Here is a 19,399-nt window from a genome sequence, read left to right as displayed (position 1 = left end):
GTTTGACTTAGTTTTGGACAGACATCATGAGCCAAGAATAAATTTAAAATGCTATAAGTGAAAATGGAAATTTGTAGAAATGTAAAGCTGACAAAATGAAGTATTGAAAAAAACTCCACCCAATACAGTTGCCATGAAATCAATCTCAAAATTCATTTTCCACAACAGCTTACGTATAAATAGGATGGACTAAATAGATGCACATCATTCACCCAGTGGAAATTACAGACAGTAAAAAAGGCATGAACTTCTACAGTTCAGATCATGGTGAACTTCTTCGACACAATGTTGACAAGGCTGAGACACAAGACCATGAAAAACAAGAATCAATTTATATAAAATTCAAAAGTCAGAAAAATGAATCAATGATCAGTGAAGTTTGGATAAGCGGTTATCTTCTGGGGGACATCCTGACCTGGCAGTATACGAAGGAGTTTGGTGAGTGGTGGTGAGTTACAATGCATGCACATGCTACGACATTCAATGAATCAAACTATGAAGGTATGTGTGCTTTATTACATGTAAGGTAAACCACAATAAAAAGAAAACCTACTTTTCAATTTTTAAACATTTATTTACTTTTATGTACATGAGTGTTTTGCCTGCATGGACATCTGTGTACCACATGGGTGCTGGGTGCCTACAGAGCCCAGAAGGGGCACTGGATTCCCTGGGAATGGAGTTTCAGACAGTTGCAAGCTGCCATCAGGTGTTAGGAATGAAACCCACTGAGTCCAGCTTATTATTTGCCATTATTATCACTCATGCCATAAATCTTATGAGCCTATATGCAGACAGGAGATGTTATGGTTGTAGGACACAGTGGCTTCCTAAATGGACAGAACCCCTGCCCTCCTGACTCCTGTGTTGTATTATAGAAAAATAGACTATAGAGCAGAAACAAATGTATGTACCATGATATCAGGTAAATAAGTGCCACAAAGAAGCATAATATGAAAAGTTCAGAGCTTGTGAGGAGGCAGGGTATGCTACTTTAGACGGCATGTTCAAAGAAGGTCTTTTTGAGAAGAGCAATCTTTCAGAAAATCAAGACCTCTATTTTTCAACCTATCACATTAGATGAAACTCTGAATTATTGTTGTAAATTAAAAATGAGTGTTAGGTTAAATGTTGTTATCTACTATTAGCCCTATAATTATCTCTTTGATATTATTTATTATGCTATCACAAATAACACAGAGACACCTGTAAGATTTTATAATTGCCTATTTACCTTGTACTGAGCAGATATGTCTACCAATGCTATCTCAATAACCTTACCATCCGCCTCCCAGCCCCTATCCAGTGCCATCTGCTTTAGCCATCGTCATCTCGTCTACCTTCTATCCATAATCTCAAGATACTTGATTATATTTTTATCTTGGTGTTTTTTTTCCATCCATGCCATCACTGAAGTCCTTCCTCCCTGCCCATATTGTTCCTTCTCCATTCTATCCTACTGTCACATCTTCCTGTGTCCTCTCTTTCCACCAGACTGGGAACCTTAGCCACGCCTACCCAATTCTGTCCTGCCCAGGTATAGGCTGCTTTATCAGCCAATCATGTAGGTTTACACAAGGATAGGTGTACACAGGCAGTAACCAGATCTTGAGGGCCAGTAACTAGCATCAGTATACAAGCATTAGACCAACCCCCAACAGTGAATGTCATCCAAAGTCATAAAAAGTCAGGAGCCAAGTACTTTAACGCTCTTAAAACATCCTTATGATAAAACCAAAACCTGCCTTACTACTTGTGATAAAATAGTAAATCTTATCACATTTTCTTGGTCTCTGATGAACTTGAGAGTGGGCCTCACAAATGCAGGGACGTGGTCCTTTTATCCTTCTCATATACTCAGCACTACTAGAATGAGGAGCCTTAGTGAAACAATTAATAAACCTTTTTTCTCTACCTGGTCATCTGATGACACCACACATTGGTACATGGACATTTCCATAACTGTCTGCTGCACAATGCAATATCATTTAGGGTTAAGGGTAAATAACACACCAATTTTTAAATTTTGACATTGGGTATTTAAAACAAGGAGAGAGTCTCAACTATCTATGGAACTCTGTTAAGGTAAATTACTCTCAAACATGCTGGAAAAATGAGGTACAGCTGCATCAACTAACCCTGTCTTGACATCCTCTGAGCTATTTCTCTGCCATTCGATCCAGAGCAGTGCTATTTAAACTTCATGATTGTCTTGGTTAGCTTTTATTTTCAACCTGACACAACCTAGAATCATCTTGAAAAAGGGAACCTTAATTCAAGAATAACTTCCATCAGATTGGTTCATGGGCAGTTCTATATGGCATTTTCTTGATTGTTTATTGATGTAGAAGGGCACAGAGCACTATGGGTAGTACCATTAGTAAGAAGTTAGTCCTGGGCTATATAAGAAATCTAGTTGAGCACGAGACAAAAGAGGGAGCCAGCAAACAGCATTCTTTCATAGTTCTTGCCCTGACTTCCCACAATGATGGATTGTGACCTGGAAGTAGAAGCCAAAAACCCTTTTCTTACTAAATTTATTTTTGTCAGAATATTTTATCATAACAATAGAAATGAAAGTAGATTGATATATCTGGATTGCAATGAGAAAAGGGCTGCTTAGAAATGGAGATTTCCAGGCTCCATCCTCAGAGGTCATGATTCAGTAGGTTCAGAAGATGGACTAAGAACAAGAATCAAAACAACAATTTATGTTCTTCAACATCAATTAACTGCCAAGACTCATAGTAATTAAATAGATTTTCTATCTAATCTTATTCACAGACTAATATGCCATAGATACATTTAACCAATGAGGAAAATGGGTATGATGTATAGTTTTTGTCAAGTTGATACCAAGTAAGTTGATACCTGGAAAGAAATGACTATGGGCTATCAGACTGGCCTTGTGGGTATGTTTGTGGGGGCATTTTTTAAAACTACTGATTGGGGGCAGCCAAGCCCTCTACAGGCATCTGAGCAAGTGGTCTCTGGTTACATAAGAAGCTGAGCAAGCTATTGAGAGCAACCCAGTAAAGAGTACTCCTCCATGGTTTTTGCTTCAGTTCCTGTCTTCAGGTTCCTGATTTGAGCTCATGTCTTGGCTTCCTTCTTCTCACACTATGACCCTCCCATAGTACACTGATAGGGTAGGTCCTTTTCCCCTTCTATATAACCCTAGCTTATCAGTTCTCATCATGACTGTCTGCATTGTTTTCTTCTGTGGCCTGGTCAGGCTGCTCCCTCCAGGTGGAAAGGATCAAAGAGCCAGCCACTGAGTTCATGTCAGAGACAGTTCCTGTTCTCATTATTAGGGAACCCACTTGGAGACTGAGCTGCCATAGGTTACATCTGTGCAGGGGTTCTAAGTTATCTCCATGAATAGTCCTTGGTTGGAGAATCAGTCTCAGAAAGGACCCCTGGGCCTAGACATTTTGGTTCTGTTGCTCTCCTTGTGGAGCTCCTATCCCCTCCACGTCTTTCTATCTCCAGTCTTTCATAAAAGTCCCTGCACTCTGCCCAAAGTTTGGCTATGAGTCTCAGCATCTGCTTCCATTTCCCTATCAGTAGAGTCTTTCAGAGGCCCCTTGTGGTAGGCTCCTATCCTGCTCCCTGTTTTCTCTGTCTTCCAATTTCTATCTCATTTACCCTTCTGAATGAAGACTGAGCATCTTCCCTAGGGTCCTCCTTCTTCTTAGCTTCTTTAGGTGTACAGATTTTAGTATGCCTATCCTATGTTATATGTCTAATATTTACTTATGAGTGAGTATATGCCATGTGTGTCTTTCTGCTTCTGGATTACCTCCCTCAGGATGATATTTTCTAGTTCTAGCCATTTGCCTATAAATTTCATAATTTCATTGTTTTTAATTGCTGATTAATTGTAGTATTCCATTGTGTAAATATACCACAATTTCTGAATCTGCTCTTCAGTTGAAGGACATCTGGGTTGTTTCCAGATTTTGGCTATTACAAATAAAGCTGCCAAAAACATGGTTGAGTAAATGTCCTTGTTGAATACTTGAGCATATTTTGGATATATGCTTAGGAGTGGTATAGCTGGATCCTGATTAGCACAATTCCTAATTTTCTGAGTAAGTTCCAGATTGATTTCCAAAGTGGTTGTACAAGTTTACATTCCCACCAGCAATGGAGGATAGTTCCCCTTTCTCCATATCCTCTCCAGCATGTGTTGTCACTTGAGTTTTTGATCTTGGCCATTCTGGTGGGTGTAAGGTGAAACCTCAGGGTCATTTTAATTTCAGTTCCCTGATAACTAATGATGTTGAGCATTTCTTTAAGTGTTTCTTTGCCATTCAATATTCCTCTATTGAGAATTCTCTGTTTATCTCTGTACACCATTTTTTAATTAGATTACTTGATTTGTTGGTGTTTAACTTCTAGAGTTCTTTATAGATTGTGGATATTCGTTCTCTGTCAGATATAGAGTTGGTAAAGATCCCTTCCCAATCTATAGCCTGGCATTTTGTTCTGATGACAGTGTCCTTTGTTTTACAGAAGCTTTTCGGTTTCATGAGGTCCCATTTATTGATTGTTGATCTTACAGGCTTTGCTGTTGATGTTTCGTTCAGGAAGTTGTCTCCTGTGCCAATGAGGTCAAGGTTCTTCCCCACTTTTTCTTCTAACATATTTAATGTGTCTGGTTTTATGTTGAGGGCTTTGATCCACTTGGTCTTTAATTTTGTGCAGGATGATAAAAATGAATCTATTTGCATTTTTCTACATGTAGACCTCCAGTTAGACTAGCACCATATGTTGAAGATGCTATCTTTTTTCCACTGTATGGTTTTGGCTTCTTTGTCAAAATCAAGTATCCCAAGGTCTGTGGGTTTATTTCTGGGTCTTCTATTTGATTCCATTTATCCATCTGTTTCCATGCCAGTACCATGCAGTTTTTATCATTGTTGCTCTGTAGTACGGCTTGAGATCAGCAATGGAGGTACCTCCAGACTGTTATTGGGAGTACTGTAACTTAAATGCAATCGTTGTGGTTTCAAAGTCTGTGCTCTGAAACTTCTTATCCTATTGATTCTCCATAGATATTTACAACTAGTTAGTCAAGTTATGCTTGTAATCTGTCAGCTTCTCTTAGAGAAGAAATAGTTGGTATCAGGACTTTCATTCATTCTTTTGAACTCCTATCTATAACTACATTCATGTTGATCTTGTGTATCTTAGTTACTTTTCCATTGGTGTGATAAAAAGCTATGACTAAGAGAGCCTATAAAAGAAAATTAAATTGAGGCTTACAATTTCAGAGTGTTAGAGTCCATGATAGGGGAGCAAAATCATGGCACAGGAAAAGCTGGGAGCTTATGTCTTGATACCCAAGTTGTAGGCAGAGAGAGACTAAAAATGGCACTATTCTTTGAAATCTCAATGCCCACCTCCAGTGACACACCTGCTCCAATAAGGCTGCACCTTCTAGCCCTTCCCAAATGGTTCCAACTATTGGGGACCACGTATTCATACATATGAGCCTGTGTGGGCTAGTCTTATTCAAACCACCTCACTGATCATTGAAGATAACTTTCCACATTCCATATAAGAAAGGAACTTATGTGCCCTTATCTCTTAGGTTTATAAAAGACAGAATGACTAGGTCTATATTTATGGAAAATGTGGGATATAGTACAAATCACAGTAGGTGAGGTAAGCAGAGGCATCTCAAACCAAAATTTGAGGTGTAGGCCAAAAAGAAATTAGTATAGCAATGAAAGAATAGAGCTATCAGGGGGCAGGGTATCTGTGTGAGAAGAGGAGACAGTTGAGTGTGGTGGGGTATTTTTATAACCTCAGCACTCATAAGGTAGAGACAGGAGAAATTTAAATTCAAGTCTAGCTTGGAATATATAGGAGACTCTCTCATTAAATAAACACAAACAGAATAGAGAAGGGTCCATTCTAGTTTTATTTCTTTGTCTTGGAATACCCAGCAGGCTTCACCATGTCGAGCTATGCCTAACTTTCTTTGGCTTCTGCCATGTCTATGCTTTGATTTGGGTTAGGCTAAAAGTATCAGAGGTCATGTTCTTCAGCAATTAAGAACAACAAGTGATAAACATATTTAACTGTCTTATTCCTCATTTAGGACACTTCTGGGTGCATTTATACATCATCTAGCAAACATTTCCTTGGTGTTAAAGCCCAGTTTTCCGCAGTAATACCTTCCCTATGATCACATACTCCTTCAGTGTTATAGCTGAAATCACCTTTAAATAAACTGTTTTCAAAATCTTATTTCAGAGTGTACTTTCTGGTAAAAAAATTAAAATAAGAAATGTGGGGTGGTGTGAGTATATGGATGCATACATACATACATACATACATACATACATACTACATACACAGACAATAGACATATAGCTACATGTAGGAAAAGTTCTAAACTTGGTGGATTTCTTTTTTTTATATACAAATGTATTTATTTTATTTATTTTTATTTTTTATTATTATTTTTTTATCAGTTACATTTTATTAACTCTGTATCCCAGCCGTGGCCCGATCCCTCATTCCCTCCCAGTCCCTCCCTCCCTCCCTCATCTCCACTGTGCCCCTTTCCAAGTCCACTGATAGGGGGGACCTCCTCCCCATTCATCTGATCCTGTTTTATCAGGTATCTTCAGGACTGGCTGTAAAGCCCTCCTCTGTGGCCTAACAGGACTGCTCCTCCCTTCGGGGGTGGGGAGACCAAAGAGACATTCATTGAGTTCCTGTTAGAAATAGTCCTTGTTCCCCTCACTTTTGGAAACCAATTGGTTACTGAGCTACCACAGGCTACATCTGAGTGGAGGTTCTAGGTTACATCCATACGTGGTCCTTGGTTGAATGTCAGTCTCAGAAAAGAACCTGTGCCCAGATATATTTGGTCCTTGTGGAGCTCCTATCCTTTCCCCATCAGACTAACTCCCCTTCTTTGTTATGATTCCCTGTACTCTGCCAAAGGTTTGGTCATGAGTCTTTGCTTTGAAAACACTGCTAGTTAGAGTCTTTCAGATGCGCTCAGTAGACTCCTGTCATACGTTCAATGCACATCCCATCTGTCTTTCTAAACGAGGATTGATCATCTTACCCCATGTCCGCTCAATTGATTATCTTTTTTAGGTGTATAGATTTCATTATGTTTATCATATCTTATAGGTCTATATAAGTGAGTATATCCCATGTTTGTCTTTCTCCTTCTGGGATATTTCACTCAGAATAATCTTTTCTAGATCCCACCATTTGCCTGCAATTTCATGATTTCCTCCTTTTTGATTGCTGAGTAGTATTCCATTGTGTAAAAATACCACAATTTCTGTACCCATTTCTCCTTTGATGGAAATCTGGGTTGTTTCCAGGTTCTGGCTATTACAAATAAAGCTGCTATAAACATGGCTGAGCAAGTATCCCTTTTGTGTACTTGAACGAACTTTGGGTATATACCTAGCACTGGTATAGCTGGGTCTTGAGGAAGCACTATTCCTATTTGTCTTAGAAAGCACCAGATAGCTTTCCAGAGTGGTTGGACCAGTTTACATTCCCACCAGCAGTGGAGGAGGGTTCCCCTTTCTCCACAACCTCTCCAGCATGTGTTATCACTTGAGTTTTTCATCTTGGCCATTCTGATGGGTGTAAGGTGATATCTCAGGGTCGTTTTGATTTGCATTTCCCTGATGGCTAATGAGGATGAGCATTTCTTTAAGTGTTTTTCTGCCATTCGATATTTCTCTGTCGAGAATTCCCTGTTTAGCTCTGTTCCCCATTTTTTAATTGGATTACTTGGTTTGCTGCTTTTCAGCTTCTTTAGTTCTTTGTATATACTGGATATTAGTCCTCTGTCAGATAAAGGGTTGGTGAAGATTCTTTCCCAATCTGTAGGCACTCGTTTTATTCTGAGGACAGTGCCCTTTGCTTTACAGAAACTTTTCAGTTTCATGAGGTCCCATTTATTGATTGTTGCTCTTAGAGCCTGTGCTGTTGGTGTTCTGTTCAGGAAGTTTTCCCCTGTACCAATGAATTCTAGGGTATTCCCCACTTTTTTTTCCAATAGATTTAGGGTATCTGGTTTTATGTTGAGGTCCTTGATCCACTTTGACTTTAGTTTTGTGCAGGGTGATAAATATGGATCTATTTTCATTTTTCTGCATGTAGACATCCCGTTGGTCCAGCACCATTTGTTGAAGATGCTGTCTTTTTTCCATTGAATGGATTTGGCTTCTTTGTCAAATATCGAGTATTCATAGGTGTGTGGATTTATTTCTGGGTCTTCTATGCGGTTCCATTGATCCTCCTTTCTGTTTCTATGCCAATACCATGCATTTTTTATTACTGTTGCCCTGTAGTACAGCTTGAGATCAGGGATGGAGATACCGCCAGATGATCTGTTGTTGTACAGGATCGTTTTGGAGATTCTCGGTTTTTTGTTTCTCCATATGGAGCTGAGAATCTTTTCTTCAAGGTCTGTAAAGAATTGAGTTGGTTTTTTGATGGGAATTGCATTGAATCTGTAGATTGCTTTTGGCAGTATGGCCATTTTCACAATGTTAATCCTACCAATCCATGAACACGGGAGATCTTTCCATCTTCTGATATCTTCTTCGATTTCTTTCTTCAGAGACTTGAAGTTTTTCTCAAACAGGTCTTTCACTTGCTTGGTTAGAGTTACACCAAGGTACTTTATGTTATTAGTGGCTATTGTGAAGGGTGTTGTTTCCCTAATTTCTTTCTCAGCCTTTTTGTCTTTGGTATATAGGAGGGCTTCTGATTTTTTTGAGTTGATTTTGTATCCTGCCACTTTGCTGAAGGTGTTTATCAGCTGAAGGAGTTCTCTGGTTGAATTTTTGGGGTCGCTCATGTATACTATCATATCATCTGCAAATAGTGACACTTTGACCTCTTCCTTTCCGATTTGTATCCCTTTGATCTGCTTTAGTTGTCTTATTGCTCTGGCTAGGACTTCAAGTACTATGTTGAAGAGATATGGGGACAATGGACAGCCTTGTCTTGTCCCTGATTTCAGTGTGATTAAGTTTCTCTCCATTGAGTTTGATGTTAGCTATAGGCTTGCTGTATATTGCCTTTACTATCTTTAGGTATGTGCCTTGTATCCCTGATCTCTCCAAGACTTTAAACATGAATGGTTGTTGGACTTTGTCAAATGCTTTTTCGGCATCTAAGGAGATGATCATGTGGTTTTTCTCCTTCAGTTTGTTTATGTAGTGGATTACATTGATGGATTTCCGTATGTTGAACCACCCTTGCATGCCTGGGATAAAGCCTACTTGGTCATGGTGGATGATATCTTTGATATGTTCTTGGATTCGGTTTGCAAGTATTTTATTGAGTATTTTTGTGTCAATGTTCATAAGAGAGATAGGCCTGAAGTTCTCTTTTTTTGTTGGGTCTTTGTGTAGTTTAGGTATTAAGGTGACTGTGGCTTCATAGAATGAGTTTGGTAATGTTCCTTCTGTTTCTATTTTATGGAATAGCTTGAGGAGAATTGGAATTAGCACTTCTTTGAAGGTCTTGTAGAATTCTGCGCTGAAGCCATCTGGTCCAGGGCTTTGTTTGGAGGGGAGACTGTTAATGACTGCTTCGATTTCCTTGGGAGATATAGGGCTATTCAGTCTTTCTACCTGATCTTGACTTAGTTTTGGTAGATGGAATCTTTCAAGAAAATTATCCATTTCATTTAGATTTTCAAATTTTGTGGCATATAGGCTTTTGTAGTATGACCTAATAATTGTTTGGATTTCCTCAGTGTCTGTGGTTATGTCCCCATTTTCATTTCTGATTTTGCTGATCTGGATAGTTTCTCTCTGCTTTTAAGTTAGTTTGGCTAAGGGTTTGTCTATCTTGTTGATTTTCTCAAAGAACCAGCTTTTTGTTTCATTGATTCTTTGGATAGTTTTATTTGTTTCTAGTTGATTGATTTCAGCCCTTTGATTATTCCAGCTGTCTGCTCCTCTTGGGTGTATCTGCTTCTTTTATTTTCTAGGTTTTTCAGTTGGGCCATTAAGTTGTTTGTATGTGATATTACGAATTTCTTCTTGCAGACACTTAGTGCTATAAATTTTCCTCTGAGCACTGCTTTCAATGTGTCCCATAAATTTGGGTATGTTGTGCCTTCCTTTTCATTGAATTCTAGGAAGTCTTTAATTTCTTTCTTTATTTCTTCCTTAACCCAGCTGTCATTGAGTAGTAAGCTGTTCAGTTTCCATGTGCGTGTCGGCTTTTTGTTGTTTCTGTTGTTGATGTCTAGCTTTAGTCCATGGTGGTCAGATAGTATACAAGGGATTATTTCAATCCTTTTGTATCTGTTGAGGCTTGCTTTGTGACCCACTATATGGTCTACTTTGGAAAAAGGTTCCATGCGGTGCTGAAAAGAAGGTGTACTCTTTTGAGTTTGGGTGAAATGATCTGTAGATGTCTATTAGGTCCATTTGATTTAGGAATTCTGTGAGTGCTTTTATTTCCCTATTTGGTGTCTGTCTAGTTGATCTGTCCCTTGGTGAGAGTGGAGTGTTGAAGTCTCCCACTATTAAGGTATTAGGATCAATGTATGATTTAAGCTTTAATAATGTTTCATTTACGAATGTCAGTGCTCATGTTTTTGGGGCATAGATATTCAAGACTGTGATGTCCTCTTGGTGGATTTTTCCTTTGATGAGAATATAGTGGCCCTCCTTATCTTTTTTGATTAACTTGGGTTGAAAGTCTATTTTATTAGATATTAGGATGGCTACTCCAGCTTGTTTTCTGGAACCATTTGCTTGAAAAACAATTTTCCAGCCCTTTACTCTGAGGTAGTGTTTCTCTTTGTTGCATAGGTGTGTTTCTTGGATGCAACAGAATGTTGGATCCTGTTTCCTTAACCAATCTGTTAGCCTGTGTATTTTTATTGGTGAGTTGAGTCCATTGATATTGATAGATAATAATGACCAATGCATGTTAGTTCCTTTTGTAATGGAGTCGGTGATCTAACCCTGTTTCATTGCTTGTTTTCTTTTCATTTTTGTTGGGATATTATCTGTATGCCTTGTTTTCTTCGGTGAATTTGTTTTCATTGGATTGGAGTTTTCCTTCTAGTATCTTCTGTAGGGATGGTTTGCTGTGTAGATATTGTGTAAATTTAGTTTTGTCATGGAATATTTTGTTTTCTCCATCTATGTGGATTGAAAGCTTTGCAGGGTATAGTAGTCTGGGTTGACATTTGTGATCTCTTAGAGTCTCCATGATACTTGCCCAGGCCCTTTTGGCTTTCATAGTTTCTGATGAGAAGTCCGGTGTGATTCTGATAGGTCTACCTTCATATGTTACTTGGCCTTTTTCCCTTGCTGCTTTTAATATCTTTTCTTTGTTCTGTATATTTAGTGTTTTGACTATGATGTGACATGATGTGTTTCTTTTCTGCTCTAGTCTATTTGGAGTTCTGTAGGCCTCTTGTGTATTTATGGACATCTCTTTCTTTAAGTTGGGAAAATTTTCTTCTATGATTTTCTTGAAAATATTTTCTGGACCTTGGAGTCTGGAGTCTTCTTTTTTATGAATTCCTATTATTCTTAGATTTTGTCTTTTCATAGCATCCTTGATTTCTTGGATATTTTGTGATTGGAACTTTTCTGATTTTACTTTTTCTTTGAGAGAAGTATCCATTTCTGCAAGTGTGTCTTCAGCTCCAGAGATTCTCTCTTCCATCTCTTGTATTCTGTTGATGATGCTTACTTTTGTGGTTCCTGATCTTTTCTCCAAGTTCTCCAGCTCAAGGGTTTTCTCATTTTGTGTTTTCTTTATTGATTCTAATTCTGTTTTCATGCCTTGCACCATTTCTTTCATGTGTTTGAATTTGGATTCCTGTCTCTCTACGATGGCCTCTATTTCTTTTTTCATTTCCTTTTTATATGCCACCAATTTTTCCTCTACTTGTGTATCTATTTGTTTGGCTATGTTTGCCTGTGTTTCTTTAAGGATATTGTCTATTTCTTCTTTCTTTGCCTCCAATTGACTGGCTATCTCTTTGAAAGACTTCTTCATTTCCTCCTTATGAGCCTCAAATAATTGGGCAAGCATGGCTTTAAAATCATTTCCCTGTGCTTCTGCTGAATTGGAGTATCCATCGATTTTGGGGTTTGCTGGTGAAGTCATGATGTCCTGATTTATGTTGGAAGTGTTCTTTCGCCTACCCCTGGCCATTGACTTATCTTAAACCTTCCCTGTTCGTTTTTGGATTCTGGAGATCAGATTGGTGCTGTCTCTCTCTGGTGTCTGGAGATTTCTTCAGGAAGCTGAGCACTCTCAGCATGTGCTGAGGACTAGCTGTACCTGTGGGAGGAAAGTACGCAGGTGCAAACGGGGCAAATGCAAGCGTGTGTGTGCGCGCGTGCGTGTGTGTGTCTGTGTGTGTAAGTGTGTGTGGACGTATGTCTCGAGGAACAGAGTGATGGCTAATGTTGAACCCTTGAGTGTGTGGGAGCGGCTCTGCACTGTATATCTCGCAGGCGCTAATGATGATCTCAGTGCAATTTCTGGCATTAACTGCCTTAACTCCTCAATTAGGCACACAGGGCAGGAACTTCAATGTCCCTAGTGCCCCTCTACTTCCCAAAGTGGGTATGTGGGTGGGAGGGGGGTTTGATGCCTGGCTTCTGATTTAGAAGGACCCAGGATCTGGGGAACTGCAGACTCTCAAGGGTGCACTCACTTACAGGCAGGTCTCTTGGCAGAGATCGTGGTATCCGGGGCTCTCTGCTCTCTGGTTTGGCCCTGCTTCTTTGATGTGCTCCACCAGTTCTGTGCTGCTGTTACTGCCAGGTTCTGAGGTCTTGCTGCAGCTGGAGATTTCAGGGTGGTCACATCAGCAGGGATGGGGTAACCAGGCTCTCTGTTCTCTGGTTTGGCCCTGGTTAGTCTTAAACTGGAGGGCTGTGGTGCCCTGCCAGTTCATTGCTGCTCCGCTGCTATGTCCCGCTGTAACTGGAGACTGGTTCGCTAGTCCAGATGCTTTCTGGGATGTCCTGGGGTCTCTTCACTGTGCTCTCCAAGCTTGGGAGGCCCAGCGCCTGGTGTGTCCAGGTTGTATGATGGTTCTGCCTGGTTTTGGTGAGTATACAGCGTATTCTCTGTCACTGTGGGATTGGGCGGGCTGTACTGTCAGTGATGGCCATCCTGTGGAGCTAGTATGGTGTCTAGCAGATTCGCGCCCCGGGAGGATGGTGCAGCCGCCCAGCGAATCTGGGACTCTGGGACACGTACTGCTGGCTTTTGTCTGCCGCTAAAGTGCTTGGGGCTCCGTCTCAGCGGCTGTATACCCCAGGCAGTTAGGTCTGCACTGAGAAAGATGATTCCGCTCTGCCGCTGTGCCGAGGAGGAAGGAGGTCTGGGGGAAGGGAGTGCCGCAAGATCAAAGGATCGTTTCTCTCCTTCCCCAAACAAGTCCCTGGGTGACCGGAGACCAAAGTTTTCACCTCCTGCGATGTTCCCTGTTGTTCAGAAAGCCTCACTATGGTTTTCCTGGGTTAGGGGTCCTTCCATTCACCAACTCAGAAGTTCAAGTATCCCACAGCTCAGAAACTGTGTGTGCTAGTCACCATCTTGGCTCCGCCCCCGGTGGATTTCTTAATATGCTGAGGCAGGCCATGGCTGTTTGGGAAAGTGAGTGGTTAATGCTAGCAACTTCTTCGGTTTCATCTGACTCAGAGCAGAAAGCAGGGAGGTCACCCAGCCTGCTGAATCCTACCCACATTGTAAGCTTCTGAGCAAATTTAAATGATTGTTGTTATTTTGAGCTGTTAAATTTTGGAGTCATTTTTAAAAATACAGCTGTAGATAACAAATATACTTTGTTCATGGGGAATAGAAAACATACTCAAAGTTGTGTGTATGTGTGTGTTTTTTTATCAAACCTTTAAGACAGTGTATTTTCTCATTTATTACAATTGCAATGTCAAATCCTCTCCTGTATCTTCATTCTTTCACTTCTCTCTCTAATCCTACTGTAACAACAGGGAGAATTTTCTGAGTCACCCATAGCAAGAGCTTTCAGGTGACCTAAGTATTTGCTAGCTGATAATGTTGCCCTTATCCCATCCACCCAGGTTTCCGTGGAAACTCAATTTTCTCTCTGAAAAACATTTTTTTTCAGTGGAGACAGAGATTTGGGTACATTAGGTAAACCTAATAATTCTTCAAACCCCCATGGTCCAATCTTGGTAATGCCTCCTTTAACAGGCAAAGTTAATTAAAAATATATATATACTTTTTAAAAACTTTCAGTGTACAATAAGAGAAGTCAATTAACAGTCCACAATAACATTTCTTCAAACCCCTTCAGTATTTTGCAATTTCTTTGTCATTTGCAGCTGTTAAAACACTCTTTCACACTTCAGTGTTTTCAAGTCCCAGAATATATCTGTGTTGTTTTTATCCCTTTCTCTATTTCCTCTTCTCTCCTCCCATAATCATGAAATAGTGTATATATTAACAAGAATACATTTTGTTTCTTTAGTGAGGTGAAATGAACCATAAAGGGGGATTTAAGCAAGAAAATAATCATCTAACCAATGATCATACCAGACTCAATAGACAGAAGCCCCAGAGACTTCAAACCCACACAAAGAAGTATGGGCAATTGAGGAAAGCTGGGAGCAGGAGAATTGGTCTACCCTACAGAAGAGCACACCAATTGGTTGTCTGGTGCCAAATGTTCTACCTGAAAACATACATACAGGTTACATTAGACAAACTTAATAGGTTACATTTAGGAATACACATACACACATTTGTATGTATAATACACATATGTATGATATATTATATATTGTATGTATAATATATATGCATATTATATGAATATATGTACAACACATACATATATATAGACACAAATACATATATGCATGCAATAGCAATTATTTTTAAAAGACTATGAATTTGAAAGAGAACAGGGAGGTATTCAGGTGTATGGAAGGCTTTGGAGAGAGAGAAGAGAAGGGAGAAATGTTGTAATTAAATTATGATATCAAAGTTGAAAACAGAAAATACATAAAAATATGGGCCGACTTTAGTTATGGAAATTTGTTGGATAGAAGTGGATAGGACAAATATTGCTATAGTTTGGATATGAAGTGTTCCCCATCATTCCAAAGCTTTACCTCCAAAAAGTTTGATTGCTAGCCAAATGACTTGGGGAAGTAATTGAAGCGTGAGTTCTCTGATCTACTTCACTCACTCCCTCACTGAGTCTCTCACTACTGAGAGGTGGTGGAAACTATAGAAGGCCAGGTCTTTTAAAACAATGGGCTTTGGGGGGTGCCTTTGAAGGTTATATATTATTTCAGGCCTTTGTGTCTGCCTCTCTGCTTCCAGGCTGCTATGAGCTGAGCTACTTTATTCCAGAACATACATGCTCCTATCATCACAATGTTCCACACACTGGTTATGAACAGAAGCTTCTGAAACTATGAGATAGACGACACCCTTCCTGCATTGAACTGCTTTCTCAGGTATTTTGCCACAAGGACAAAAAGTCTGACTAACACAGTTGTTACCATTTTAGCTATAGATCATATTTCATCCATACTAGCTATTTTTATGTCAACTTGACTTAAGCTAGAGTCATTTGCAAAGAGAAACTGCAGTTGAGAAAATACCCTCACTAGATTGGCCGGTGGGCAAACCTGTATACAGAATATTTTCTTGACTGATGTTTGATATGGGAGGGACCAGCTTACTGTGGGTGATGCTACTCCTGAGATGGTACCAGGTCCTGGGTGCTATAAGAAAGCAGGCTGAGCAAGAAAGCCATGGAGAGTAAGTCAGTAAGGATCCCTGTTGCATGGTTTTGGGTCAGTTCCTGCCTCCAAGTTGTTGCCTTGAGCTTCTGTCTTGACTTCCCTAGAAGATGGACTACAAACTGTTATGATGGAATAATTTCCTCTTCAAGTTAATTTTTGTCAAGGTGTTTTATCACAGTAATATGTGATGTGCTACTTAAACTCCACTGGAAAAATCTGATTTTCAAATTTAATCTTGTTATCAGGAAATTTTCCCACTCTAGTATTTAGGAAAATTAAAAGCATTGTCCTTGCTGAAATTCACATTTGCAGAAAGTAACAAAAATCACCACAGTCAAGAGCTCTAGCTGAGTACTATAGTATTTTGATATGTGATTTCAGTTGAGGGTATTTTTAGGTTAAGGTCTCTTTGTAGGTCAGACTGGCATTCAACTCACTATGTATCTGAGTCTGGCTTTGAACTTTTGACCCCCCCCCCGCCTCTGCCTCCCAAACATAGCTATCACAAGTCTGAATCACTCTCCATAGCTCATCTCCATTTTTTTTATGTAAGTTTTTTTTTTAATGTTTCAGGAAAGGCTAATGCAACCTTGTCAAAATGACTAACTACCTCAAATAACTAGAAGCTGTATTTAAAACATTTCTCTCAAAGCCAAGTGATCACTGTAAGTTGCTGATGAATGTTCTTTGACAGTTTATCTCTTCTAGATTTATTGTGTCATATCAAGAAATATTAATGCATTTGATCTACTAGGGACTCTTGGGGTGAAATTATTTTCTGTAATTTTCAAGAGATTCATAAGTACTCTTCAATTCATAAAAATATTTCTCCCTGCACAAAAATAACCCAACATTTGTTAGAATTGTTAGTAAGATTTGAATGTAACACATATTTGTATTAATATTTCAATACATTACTGCGATAATATTTAACTTAATTTTAACGACAAGTGTAAGACTGATAGTTTAACATGATAGTGTGACACTCATTTTAGAAATCATTCATTGTTTTCTGCTGAGGAATTCAACTGAGTAGTTTGTGAGCTGAGAACAATCTTAAGCAGAAAACACAGAGCACGGATTGGGTGCTATTGTTTTAATTTAAACAAATGATTCATTCCATCTATTAAAACTTCAGAATGTGACAAGCAAATTTATGGTGAAACAGACTTTCCAGATGGGCTAAAATCTTGAGACAAGCAGCTTTGAAATTAGTTCAATCTTTCTATACTGAGCAAATTCAAGAAATTAAAAATGAGGTTTTTACTAAAAATTCATGGATAATAGGTAAACTGAAAAGCTTACATAGTCACAATGAAAAATGTTCCAGGATCAGCAAACAGAACAGAGAAGGAAATGTACTTTATATGCAAGGGAAATCCATGGCATGGCATTTTGCTTTTAAGAACAAACATTAAAAGATGACAGGCATTGTCGACATGAATGCCGCAACCAGACCCAGGAAAAGTCACAGGCACACCTGGGCCACTCTTTAGTCCTAAGTAGTTAAAAGATATTTAATGGCAATAGAACACTTTATTCTCTGCTAGGCACTAACAATGGCAAAACAAAAAGAAGAGAAAACAACACAGCAAGAGACTTGGAACTTCACGAAAGAGATAACTAGATTACTCTAGTCATGGTGCTCCTGAGCAAAGGAACTCTTGAATTTTCCAGTTCATTGGCTGAACAACTCCATCTTAAGGTCTTTAAAAGCTTTTGAAAAGATATACTTCCATGTGAAGCCATAGCAAAGTCCTATTACAGTATGGAAACTAGGCTGATGTTAGTCTCCCTGGACACGGAATTGCTTGGGTAGGAGGTGAACTTCTGACAATTCCAATTCCCTGTGAGAGTAAGTTAGGGAATCTTTCCTCCTTTGCATGCTATTTCTACCACAGAGAATTTAACAAACACTGTATTTCGTCCATTCGTTCAACCAGCACTTATTGATAACCCATGGCTTGCTACACATGGTTCTCAGGGATACACCACAGAATAATAATATAAAAATGATCCTCACTTCGTTGCACTCTTTCAGGTTACGTGGCAGGTATTGAGGAGGCAGTGTCCTTTGGGAACCACCTGAATGACGACCTGGACCCAGACAACAGGGAAGAAGGAACCTACAGCACAGCCAAGAAAACTGCCAAGAAAAAACAAACAAACAAACAAAAAAACGGAAAAAGAAGAAGGGCAAAGGGGCTATGTCAATACAAGAACCTGATTCTTTAATTAGGAGCCTCGGTTAATGAGGTAGCAAGACAGTTGGAAAGACAAGCATTGGATGAGAGATGATGATGGTGAAGATGGATATGGTGATGGTGCAACTGGGAAGAAGAACAAAAAGGAGGAGGAGAAGAAGAAAGAGGAGAGGACCAAAAGGTCAAACAAACCCTCCCTCAGTTCTAATATGTGACCTGTATCATAATGGTGTATTTCACAAGGGACAAGAGTGTGAACACCCACCCACAAAAGATGGGTGAACAGCTACTTGGAGAACTCCAAGTGAAGAGGAAAAAGCATCATATCATGCTAGTGAAGAGATTTGGAGTGACCTTTGCGAATCTGCAGAAGCAAATGACAAGTTAGAAAATATGTTATCAGCTGGATCAAGCCTGAGGTGACAATGATAGAAATCTGTGAAAAGTTGGATGACTGTTCTCACAAGCTAATAAAAGTGAATGGGTTAAATGTAGGCCTGGTATTTCCCACTGGGTGTTCCCTCAATAACTGTGCTGTTTTTCACATTCCCAGTGCTGGTGATACAGCAGTCTTAAAGTATGATGACATCTGTAAGACAGACTATCGAACACATATTCTCCCATGTGGTAGAATGATCAGTTGTGCTTTACTGTTACTTTAAATCCCAAATATGACATATTATCAAAAGCTGTAAAAGATGCCACTAATACTGGAATAAATTTTGCTATGATTGATGTTTGTCTCTGCGATGTCAATGAGACCATTCAAGAAGTTATAGAATCCTATGAAGTAGACTTAGATTAGAAGACATATCAAGTGAAACACATCCATAATTTAAATGAACATTCAGTTGGGCCATAAAGAATACATGGTGGAAAAACAGTGCCCATTCTGAAAGGAGGGGAAGCTACAAGAGTGGAAGAATAGGTGTATGCCATTGAGACCTTTGTAGCACAGGAAAGGATGCTGTTCATGATAACATGGAATGTTCAGACTATATAAAAATTTTTATGTGGAACATATGCTAATAAGGCTTCCAAGAACAAAACACTTCCTAAATGTCATCAACAGAGTCTTCAGCACCCTTGCTTTCTGTTGAAGGTGGCTGGACTTTGGCATTGTAGATCCATATCCACCAGTATGTGACATTAAAGGATCATACGCAGCACAGTTTGAATATACCATATTATTTCGGCAAACCTGTAAAGAAATTATCAGCAGAGGAAATGACTACTAAACTTAGTCCAAAGCCAAGTCAACATCTTTATTTTCTAAGCTTTGTTGGAACGCAGTATACCACAAGTAATTTGCAACATGTTGTCTGTTTTAACAGTGGACATGTATAATCCCTTTTTTCACGTTTAAAGGGTTTTGATCAAAGGCAAACTGTCTACATGCAA

At 39.3% G+C, this 19,399-nt stretch overlaps 1 protein-coding gene and 1 pseudogene across 1 annotated transcript in view; one reads left to right on the top strand and one right to left on the bottom strand.

Moving 5' to 3' along the window:
* Lancl3 (LanC like family member 3) overlaps positions 1 to 19,399 on the bottom strand; it is a 144,460-nt gene that overhangs the window by 82,653 nt on the left and 42,408 nt on the right. The window lies entirely within an intron of this gene.
* On the top strand, positions 198 to 19,236 carry LOC110543222 (methionine aminopeptidase 2-like; annotated as a pseudogene).

This window comes from Meriones unguiculatus, chromosome X, assembly GCF_030254825.1.
Source record: "Meriones unguiculatus strain TT.TT164.6M chromosome X, Bangor_MerUng_6.1, whole genome shotgun sequence".
Lineage (NCBI taxonomy): Eukaryota > Metazoa > Chordata > Mammalia > Rodentia > Muridae > Meriones > Meriones unguiculatus.
Note: the sequence above shows the minus strand (reverse complement) of the source record. Positions and strands in the feature narration are given on the sequence as shown.